Source organism: Crocodylus porosus, unplaced genomic scaffold, assembly GCF_001723895.1.
Source record: "Crocodylus porosus isolate Cpor-Errol unplaced genomic scaffold, CroPor_comp1, whole genome shotgun sequence".
Lineage (NCBI taxonomy): Eukaryota > Metazoa > Chordata > Crocodylia > Crocodylidae > Crocodylus > Crocodylus porosus.
Genome location: NW_017728926.1, coordinates 17127982 through 17138739, shown reverse-complemented (window position 1 = coordinate 17138739; position 10758 = coordinate 17127982). Strand labels below are relative to the sequence as shown.

The 10758-nt window shown below is 51.3% G+C and overlaps 1 long non-coding RNA gene across 2 annotated transcripts in view; it reads left to right on the top strand.

Moving 5' to 3' along the window:
• The first annotated feature begins 483 nt into the window (after nt 1-483).
• LOC109314442 overlaps nt 484-10758 on the top strand; it is a 43678-nt gene continuing 33403 nt past the window's right edge. The window contains exons 1-2 of one of the 2 annotated variants that reach the window (XR_002102288.1): nt 484-1186; nt 7389-7449. This is a non-coding gene — a long non-coding RNA (uncharacterized LOC109314442). The remainder of the gene's footprint in view (nt 1187-7388; nt 7450-10758) is intronic. The other variant, XR_002102289.1, reaches the window with a different exon arrangement.

The following is a 10758-nucleotide window of genomic DNA, read 5'->3' as shown; positions in this document are numbered from 1 at the left end:
TGTACAGGCTGATTGACCCAGTTTGGCTCAGATGTGCCCTAATGAACTGAATGCTGGCCCATGAGGGTGTCATCCGGACACCCAGCCGGATTCAGAGGTATTCTGTTTACCTGTGTGCTTGTGTCTGACTGCAGTTTATTGTTGCTCCGATGACCTGATGCTTGGCAAAGGAGGGTGTCAGCCTGTCCATGCTGATCAACCCGGCCAGGTCAGGTGTGTCACGTTAATCTGGGTGTGTTTGTGTGTATGACTGATTTGATGACTGGAGGAACCCAGCCCCATTGAAACTGAGTCCTGCAAGATAGCTCCACTGGGGGCGAGGGCTTGCAGAAGGGAGACGTACAGCTCCGTATAGAAACACAAGTAACACAAGCAGTGCATTAGTAGAATTACCAAGACCCTAGAAATGTATCCCAAATAAATGAGCACACCCCAAAGTAATGGCCACATTTGGTAACACATCTTTTCTGCCTGCGTCTTCAGACACAAAACTTGCCCCCTTTGTTTGTAGGCAGCTGGATGCCCAGAGCTTTGGGTGGCAGGTCCAGCGGTGAGGAGTGCCCAGAGTTTTGAAGGCTCTCCTCTGAGGTCCTTGGGCCTGCAGGCTGGGATATTACATGAAGGGCTGCTCCTGATCCCAGCTAGAAATGAGACTGGGCAGGTTTCTGGTGGAGTTTGTCCACTTTCTGTCCTGGATGACACCAAAAGTGGAGGAGGGCAGCGTGGCAGGGAGCGAGTCATTCAAAACGCAGCAGAGGCACTACTCTTTCACAGGCAGGCTGATATCTGTTCCTTTATTAAGCCGGTGTAGAGGTCAATTGTACCACTGTGAGCAAGTCGTCTGTCCTGGCCCAAGTCTCACAAGACCCAGGTAGCACCTGGATCACTCCAAGAGCCCACCGACACACCTTCCTGCTTCCAAGGCTGAGCAGCTGATATCTATGCAGCGCTTGCTCTGCTATGTCCTTTGCCTGGCACAGGCTCCTGAGCAAACCTCCCATGGACTATTTTCTCTGAGCCTGATTTTCCTGTCACTGGCACCCGTGCAATCCTGGGGCCACTCCAGCGAAGTGTGCAATGCTCTGTGACACTCTGTTTGTGCTACTTACACAAGTAGAAGGACCTGTTCCTTTTCCCGCTCACATCAGTTTGGTGGAAAAGTGCCGTGAGCAAGTAGAGAGCGCTGGTAAGCCTTTTATGTGTGTGTGGCAGGATTTAATTTGCATTTTTAACAGCAAAACTGTTGTGCAGCAAACGCGTTGACTTCTTGTAACAGAGAAGGGGATCTCAAGTGAATGCTCCAAACCTCATTTCTTTGACTCCCTGGGTGTTTTATAGTAGGAATGGGAAAGTCCTTCCCAATTGTTCAGTTTAGCCCTCTGTGTCAGGCAGAGTGAAACTCCATGCTAATCCTGCTATAAATTAGGTGTTTCTAATCCTTCAGTTTTCCAGTCTTTTTTTTTTTTTTTTTTTTTTTTAAAGCTTTAGGTATGTAATCTGTGCTGTGCCAAGAAACAAGTGTGGGGCTCTGGGCAGTGATAGGGAAGGCCAAGCTGCCCAGTGCTGCTGCTGGAGTTTGGATAGTTTTGTAGTTCTCCCCTCTAACCTGCTCAGCTCTGCGGTCCCTTCCCAGAGGAGAGTTTGCTTTTGGGGAAAAGGTGGGGGGTGCATGTTCATCCTTCAGGGATATTTAGGCAGTCATGCACTCCCACCTTGGCAGTGCCCTCCCCTGTCTCATGTCAGTGTCTTATTAAAAGACTATATACCTTGGATCTCCCTAACCACGGTGGCAGTGAATGGAGGACCGCACAGTGATCGTAAAGGGGCTCTATCTGCAAAATTTGAGCTGGGACTCGAATCCCAGTGGAGCACAGTGTCCTCTCATGAGCTGTACTGGGGCATGCAGCCCCTGATGTGATCTGCATTGGCTTGAGCGGGGTCGTTTGGCTCAGGGTCCTCTACCACCCACGTCCTGACCCGGGGCTTTTGTATGGCAGGGGGTTGTTCACTCTGACAGTGAGCTTCCCATCAAACCAAGGTCTGTCCCCGCTCCTTCCTTAAGATGGCCTTGAAGTGCTGTGGGAAGCCGAAGGTGGAGAAGGACACTGCTCTACCCTGTAGGAAGAGGGCCAAGCTGCGGTGGTGGGGAAGTGGCTCAGGTAGACCTGAGAAGGAGCAATGGCTGTTGGGTGGCGAGGGTGAGCAAGGAAGCAGATCTGTAGAGGCTGCCCCCAAGACTGAGGTAGGAACCAGGGTGCTTTGCTGGTGTGTGTTTTGAGGGCCTCCGGATGCTGAACAGCAAGGGCATTTCAGCAGAGTCTGTGCAACCGGGCCCCCTGTGCTCCCCACTGCTACGCCCTCCCTCCGGGATTTTATCCATAACAAGTCACCGCAATTCTTTCCAAAGCTACAATACCTGCCCCCTCCCCCAGCTTGCCACGACGCCTTGGGTCCACTCCCTCCTCCCGGGCTTAGCCCACAGTTTATGTAATGGATAGGTTTAAAGAACAGAGTTCTTTATTCCCCCCGTCCCCTGGGTCATGTTTATTTCTTCATGAGTTATCAGTTTGACGTACGTAGGAGTTATGAGGTGATGGGGTTTCTTGGTCAATCTTTGGCTGGGGGAGTCTGTTATTCTTATTGTAACTTAAAAGGGATCTTTTTTTAAAAGCAGAATTGTACTAGTAAAGAAAAGGAACCCACCCGCAGTCTGCAAAACTTCTCCAGCCCAGTCCTCTTCGGCATTCATCGTTCTTTGGTCCCACTTAATGACAGGCTCTTGAGTTATCAAAGCGAAAGGTGAAAATTAGGCTGGTGATTGGTATAACTAACTGGTTCTTAATTGCAGGAAGGCTGCCCTTTCTTGGCGGTGGCAGGGGGCTGGAGTGTGGAAGCCGATGCAGTCTTTCAGTGTGTGTGTGTGTGTGTGTGTGTGTGTGTGTGTGTGTGTGTGTTAAAGCCTCATCCAGTCTGTCCCTCCTATCCTGCAAAGCCAGAAGTCCATGGCACGCACCGCTCCCCCTTCCTCCCCAACAGCCCACATTGTGTTGGTTATAAGGGGCCTCCTGGCAGTTTCTCCCACCTCTGAGCACTTGCTTGTCTTGAAGTTTTGTCCAAGCACAGGCTTTTTCTTGGGACTCTTTTCATCCAAGCCAGGCCCGTTGCTTGCTTTATCCCTCCATAGAGCAGTGGCTGTCAATGGAACCAGGCTGGCGTGGGATAATTAAGAATGGAGGAGCCCAAGGGTAGGGACTGAAAATGGCATCACCAACAATGCTATCATCAAGTCAGGTTGATGCTGGGGGAGGAAGAGCAGGGAATAGGTCAGTGATACTCAACTAGGGGCCTTGAGATTCTTTCAAGGGTGCCATGGGGGGGGTACCATGCAATGTTAGCTCTGTCACGCATGCCAATATTCACAAGATAAACCCAGAGATTTCAAATAGGAATCCAGTGTTAAAAACACTCTGACCCGTTTCTGAGTTCTTTGCAACAGAAGAATTGCTCTAGTATTTTTTTGTCGTTAAAAAATGACTGAAAACTGGGAGCTGGCATTTTCTGAGCAGGACCTTGAGACTAAAGAGGCTGCAAACCACTGGTTTAGGTCCCGCTTGAAGAAGATTAATCCGGGATCTCATTCATGCAATGCAGTGGCTGGATACCATGGTTAAGGGGTCATTAGGGTGGAGTGCTTGATGTCTACACAACAAAGCCCCTGTGGGCTCGCTTGTCCTCATGTGAAGTGACTCCACTGCTGTCCATCACTAATACTGACCCCTGAGCTCACCTTCCTCTTCCTCTCATTCGACTCCACAGTGCTGGGTGTTCCTACTAAGCTGATGGTGCCAATTGGTGGGCATGCCAGCACAGGCCACAGGTACCACAGAGTGACACTGGCTCCCTGCACCTGCTTTCTCAGGGGGAGATTTGCTCTTCACCATAAAACAGCCAATGGATGAGCAATGTGGAGGGGATTAAGCAGGAGATGGTACATGGATGCAACAGACTCTGCCCTCCACAATCCTAGCCACAGGGGCCTGGGGAAGCCCTTCCACAGCCACTTTTCCCAGCACTGGGCTTGGGATCGCAGCCACTGCCCCCTCTCTTTGCCCCCACCTGAAGACTTCCAGCTATGGGATCTGCCTGCTCATGTATCCACTGGCCCTGTGAGCCCACTCCCTGCTGCGCTGGCCTGTTCGGAGCCAGTGTGGGACCCGCCGCTGTGTACCCCGGGGCTTATATGGCATAATGACCTTGGGCTGCCCCCCACACCCCCCAAAGGGGTGGGTTTCACCCATTGGGAATGCTCTATGAACCATACATCTGGTATGTCTTTCGGGCCGCTGTGAATGCGTACAAGCAGGCCAGCTGCTGTGAGGAGGTCGCTGCAGTGCGGCTTCTAACTTTGGCTGTCGTAGGAACCAAAATAGACAATGGGGAAAAAAACTGGAAATAAACAAGCTGGCTGTTTCCAATTAGGAGCAGCCCTCTGCCTCTCTCTGCTCTGCAGGCGCTCATGTTTGCTTAATAGCACAAATAATTAATGGTATGAAAGCGGGTTCGTGGAGCAGGGAGAGAAAGCACCCTGCCCCTGCTCTTGCCCCCACTGGGCTCCTACTTGCATCTTCTCTGGGTTCCCTTCCGGTATCCCTGTGAGAACCACAGACTTCAGATGAGACCTGGTCCAAAGCAATCTTCCTCTCCATGGCAAGGTTTCCATCGGCTCCGTCCGGTTCTGGATCAGGCCCACTATCAAAAATCTCCCCCTGCCACTAGGCTGCGGGGGACTGCACCTTCTTTTGCTATTGGGTTAGGGCTTTCTAACAGCTGCGGATTGCTTGGCTACTGCCCCAAAGTGAATACCATAAAGCAAAATGCTGCGACATGGGAAGGGGGAAACTGTACTCTTGCTGCTTGTAGCAAAGGTTGTGACATTGTCACCTGGTTTGCAAGCCCAAAACTTACTCAGCCAATGGAGAGCATCGTCTGTACATCAAAGCCGAGGTCTGGGATGTCAAGGCGCCTGGGTTCTGTTCCTGGCTCCTGACTTCCTGTGGCCACAGCAGGGTAACAACATTTATATTATAGCTCCAAAGAGTGGTATGAGATTTGGTTGTGAAAGGTGTGTTCTTTGAGATGCTGGGGTGAACATCATGGTCTTGTGGCTGAAAGTAAGCATCTACTGCCAAGAAAAGGGGGGAATCCTTCTATGCCACGGGCAGGCAATTATTTTGGGCGGAGGGCCACTTAACTGAGTTTTGGCAAGCCATTGAGGGCTGCATGACAGGCAGCCAGGAGCAGATAAATATTAATTTTCTAAATTTTTTAGGGCCACCATGGACCAGATCCAGACCGCGGGCTGCATTTTGCCCACCCTTGTTCTATGCTGTGCCTCTTTTGTTGGAGTGCCAAGTGAGCCATCGGTACAGATTTAACTAGGCTGTTTAGCTAGCTTCCTTTTTCTTTCCCCGACATGGAATCTGGGCCTGATTTGCTGTCAAGTTGGTGCAAAGGAATAATCCCCTTGTGGTCATTGGCTTACATCTTATGTAACTGAGAGGAGGAAGGGGCTCAAGGTTGAAGCTTTTCCTCCTTCTGCAGAGAAAATAAACATCTCATGCAGGCAAATGTATTTCGAAATATATTTGTTCTCTTTGGCCACTGCCCCTAAATTTCTCTGCCATTTGCCATGGTCAGCTTAATTCTGAAAATATTAGAGCATGGGACACAGTTCTGTCTGCCTTCCCCTAGATGCCAATGAGGGAGAATTTTTCTGTCTTTTGATACTTAAACAATCCCAACTGGGAATCTTCCTGCAACCCTTGACCCCTGCAATTCAGCCTCAGCTCTCGCCAGGCTGAGAGCCTGGATAACATTTGAAAGTATATCTTCATCCTCGTTTTTGTTGATAATCAATATGATTTCATTATATTATTACTGAGTTGTTTCATGGCACTCAGAAGCACCTCAGGCTTCCTAAAGAGCAAGCAGAAACACAAAGCCCCAGCCCAGACGAAACTACAAAGAAGAGAATATGAGTCAAACAGTGTGCATGCCCTGGGCTGGCCTGGGCTAGACCTTCCTCCAACAGGTGCAGGGCCAGTAAACCAGGGGTGGGCAAAATATGGCCTGGGGGCCAGATCCGGCCTGCCAGGCTATTCTATCTGGCCCATGGGGCCCCTAAAAAATTTAGAAAATGTAATATTTATGTACTCCTGGCTGCCTGTCAAAGATGACAGGAGCTGGGGCAACAGGACCCAGGGGAAGCCAGCAGTGGGACCCAGCAGCAAGGCCCACACAGCCATGCCCCCCTGAACAGAAGCCCCTGCCTAGCAGAGGTGTCTGGCCTGGGACTGTGGAGCTGTTCCTGCTTCTCTGAGTGGGAGAGAGAAATGCTCGACACCTTGCCAAAACTTAGTAAGTGGCCCTTTGCCCGAAATAATTGCCCGCCCCTGCAGTAAATGACTCTTTTGTTGGCTGTGAACTTCTATAGCAGGTTTCCTTCAAAGTTCCCAAAGCACTGTGCAAAGGGCTGGGGACGAGGTGGGGTCATCATAAGTATTACCCTCAGTTTGCAAGGAAGCACCTGAGGTGCTTGCTTGGAAGTGGTGCCCAGTTCCTGCCAGGAAGGAGGTGCCTTGCAAAAGTTTCTCAGGAGTGCAAATCCCTCGGGAAGCCAACAGTACCAGGCTGGTACTTCAGAGATGTGCGCTTTTGGCATTGCTACCCTGCGAGTGTCTGCCTTTCCTGAAAAGTCAGGCTGCCACAACTCGCCGAGGATCACACAGCAAGTCCAGGAATTGGACCCAGATCTCCTAAGTGTCCCGGTCCCCACTGTCTTTTACTTCAAGATTATCCTTCCTCTTCTCCTCTTTGGCTGGCTGTGCCACTGCTCCACACATCATCCCTTCTGCCTTCTGTGCGCCTTCCTGTCTGCCTTCTGCTTGCCTGTGACCCAGAGCCCTGGGCAGAGTCTTTCAGGCAGATCTGCATGACAGGTGCTCCCAGACGTCTGGATCTGGCTCCAGAGGCTGCTGCTTCTGAACGCAAAGTCTGCACTCTTGATCCCCTGGAGAACAGCCTCCCAGGATAACCTTGCACCTAGGCATCATAAAATCAGTCAGTCAAGCTCTGAGCATGATGTGTGCCGATGGTGAGTGCACAGCTCTTGCCCATGTGCGCGCGCGTGCGTGCACACACACACACACAGGCAAGCAACGAGACATTTTTTTTTTAAATGGCTATTTTTTAAAATCCTGTTCGAGAATAAAATGAAATATTTACTGCTGTTTTCCTTCCAGCCCGTTCTACTGCCCTGCAGCATCTTTAAAAAGGCAACTTGGAAACAGGCGTCTCTAATATATATATATATTTTTTTCCCCTCACAGCTGAGAGCACTGGAGAGCCACGGTCGATGGCATCGCTGGAGGACGCGTGGGCTGACAGACAGTAAGTTCGCTCCGGCAAAAATCGCAGCCCTTTCCAGCGGAGGCAAAACAAATCACAGGCTGTTGGCGGCATTGCAGGTCAAGCATGAAGCAGTGCCAGCTCCCCCAGTCTGAGGAGGAGAGCGAGGGAGACAGTAAGGAGGGCAGGCTGGCCAGCTGGACACTGGCAGGGCAATCTCTTTACCCTGCTGGTCTGTCCAAGTCTGCCCTCCTATTGCTTTTGTCCATTCTCAGCAGTTTTTCTCTCTCTCTCCTCCCCGCTCACCCCACTTCTGCACTCACGCATTTATCCCTTTCCAAAGTTAGGCTAGAAAAAAAAATTGTCAGCTCTGTCCCCCGCTCCAAAGGTCTCCATGTACCCTTGTCTCACTTCCACCTTTGGTCGCTCTGAGCAAGAAGGGCCTTTTCCATGGGGACTAACACCCGCCGCATTTTAAGGAGCTACGTGGACATCGGCTCAGGACAGACTTCGTTGCTGAGCATCCAACACCTAGCCAAGGCCCAAATCCTGTCCTCATTTACATTCGTGCTGCTCCGCTGAACTCAGCGAGATGGAGCAAGTGTAACTGAAGGCAGGGTGCAGTCCCAAATAAATCTGTTTTTGGGGAAGGGCTGCGGTTTGGCTTTTTAAATTCTCAGCGCATTTCTCCCAGGGTTGTGAGAGACGATGCATTAGATGCTGCGTTGTGTCACTGACTGAATTTCATTAAGACAGGCCCTGAGGGCAGTAGGCAGCTGCGATGCTGAAGAGAGCAGTTGAGGACCCAACCTTTTCTAGAGAGCTGGGAGAACTTGGAGCCATGCAGAGATTTTGGGTCAACTCTCCAGCTCCCCCTCCCCAAGTATCTCAGGCCAGATTCAGTTGTGAGGCACCAGTCACTGATGTTGCAGAAGGGAGAAGTCAAAGGGTAAAAGCTAGTCATTCTTGTTTGGAAGAGAGGGTTAATTGGATTTCAGGGATTTCTTTTTTTTTTTTTTTACTACCTCTGAAGCCAAATCTGGTACTCCAGATTGTGGGGCACAGATGAAGGTGAGTTGGTTCCTGTCTAAGTGCATAGAAACTATCTATCTTTGCAATACATGTGGGCTGCTCCCATGTGGGTTGAGTTGCAAAAAGGGCCTCCTTTGTCCCCTGCTCTAGCTAGGGCTGGAGTTCCCTGGTTCAGTGACTGCCAAAACAGAAGCAGGATTGCTGTTTGTCCAGCCTGAACCCTTGCTGTCATGCTGTTATCCTGGGATGCCTGCAGTGCAGGTGCCCAGCAAGAGGTGAACTCACAGGACTTAGACCGAGTGGAGAGGATGGTGATCCCGGGGCAGATGCCCCAGAGGTGACACCGAAAGTATTTACCTGGCTTTGGAAGCACTAAAGGGTCTGCTGAGAATTTGGATCTCGTTCAGGGCACGTTCTCAGGCAGAGTTGTCTGGAGGGTGGCCAGAAGCCTCAGAAGTGGCACCGAGGGCATCATAGCAGAGCTGTTGGGTGACCCCTGTGAAACAACATGCTGGATCTTGGTCCCTTTCATTATGGATGGGCATCCGTGTCCCAAAGGCCGCTGTCTCCTAGAGGTCCCTTAGTTGGTAATGTCAGCCAAAAACCATGGCCAAGGGCTGAATGACTCATGGTGCCGGTGCTCCGAGGAAGCAGAAGCATGGCATGATGCCTCTGGGCTGAGGGCATTCCTTCCAAAGCCAACCTATTCTGAGCAATTCACCCGGTCATTTATATTTATTTATATATATATCCTATTACTGCTCTTTTTCTTCCCTCAAAGATATCAATAGATAGCTAGATAGATATCCTTAATGAAAGACAAGGGCATAGGGAGGAACAGTGTAGGGCTCTCAGTTCCCAGAAAGCTTTTGCTTGAAACCATTGCTGTTGGCCCAGAGGAACTGTGCTGCTTGGGCCTGGGGTGAGGTGGGAAAGAGCACCACTGTGTCACCCTCTTGCTGGGAAACTGGACAGGGTTGTATGCCTGAGAATCACAATTTAGGTAGGAAATCTGTAGGCTCTGTTTCATCCCTTCCCCTCCCTCCATCTTCTGCTCCTTCGCTTCCCCACTGCCACGTCTCTTGCTCCCCACCTCACCCCATGTTGTCTCACGCCTGAACCACATATTTCCTTGCCAGTCCCCTCTGTCACACAAGGTGCTTGAGGGATTAGGAGGCCCAGACACTGGCAGAGAAGCCCTTGGGGTCACTCCCGCTCTTTCCAGCTGTGAATATGGCCCCAGGGGCTTCTCATCACGTTCATTTATTCTGCACACGATGAAGGAAGCAGCTAACCACTCACAACAAGGGAAAGGGAGGGAGGAAAATAGGGGTGGAGGCGAGAACTTAAATCTTCTGCCTTTTTCCATAGGGCTGGAGGTTTTGCAGCACTTGGGGTGGAAGTCCCCTGCCCCTTATGCTGCTCCCCTCCGGTTTAGAGCAGAAGGGGGCAACTTGCCAGGCTGTAATGCGCCTGCTCCGTGGCTGCGGAGCTGTGGCATCCAGTGCTGTCAAGCTGGCTGCTTCCCAGAGGCACTAAATTCCCACTAGAAACATCAGCATTTTGCTGGAGCCAGAGCCGGGCTCACCTTAGCGCTTCCAATCTGCTTCGGTAGGAAGTGGGAGGGCAGCCTCCGGGGAAAGCTGTCTTGAATGGCCCTGGGACTGTTCTCATTGGGGAAGGCATTCGTCAGATGCTGGTCTGGTAGGAAGGCAGAAGGCAGGAATACACTAACCCACAGGAGTAAGAGCTTGAAGAGCTCCTGCAAAGCTGGATTGGGAGAGGCGATTGTGAGCATAGGGAGTAGTAGAGCTGGGCCAAGCAAGTCATGGGCCCAGGGGGATCCACCAAGTCAGTACTGTGCCAAGACACGATGTCACTCCACTGTGCTGGGAGCAGGAGGGAAGAAATTGGACGTGCCACCCAACTTCTGATCACCCAACCTGCTTCTGGATGCTTGCACCACGCAACGATACACAGAGCAGCTCCACAGCTGGTTGTACCACGTTCCGGCTATCTGTACCAACGGGTGCGATTAATGATGCTAGTGGGGTGACTGGCAAGGGACTGAGAGTAGCATGGAGAGAGTTCTCCTTTCTGGGGGTCATAGACTGTCATCCAGTCGGTGGGTAGTAAGAGGTCCATATTTGCTGGTGGCCTAGGTCAACTGAATCCTCACAGCCAGCCTGGGCAGAGGAGACGGGCCACAGGTGGAAGGGCAGGGCATGCTTGGGATCCTCTGCTCTTTCCAACTGAGCGAGCCACTCCTATTGAACATGGCCCTGAAGAGCCTGCTCCCAGCTGCCCAGGTTGTGCAGA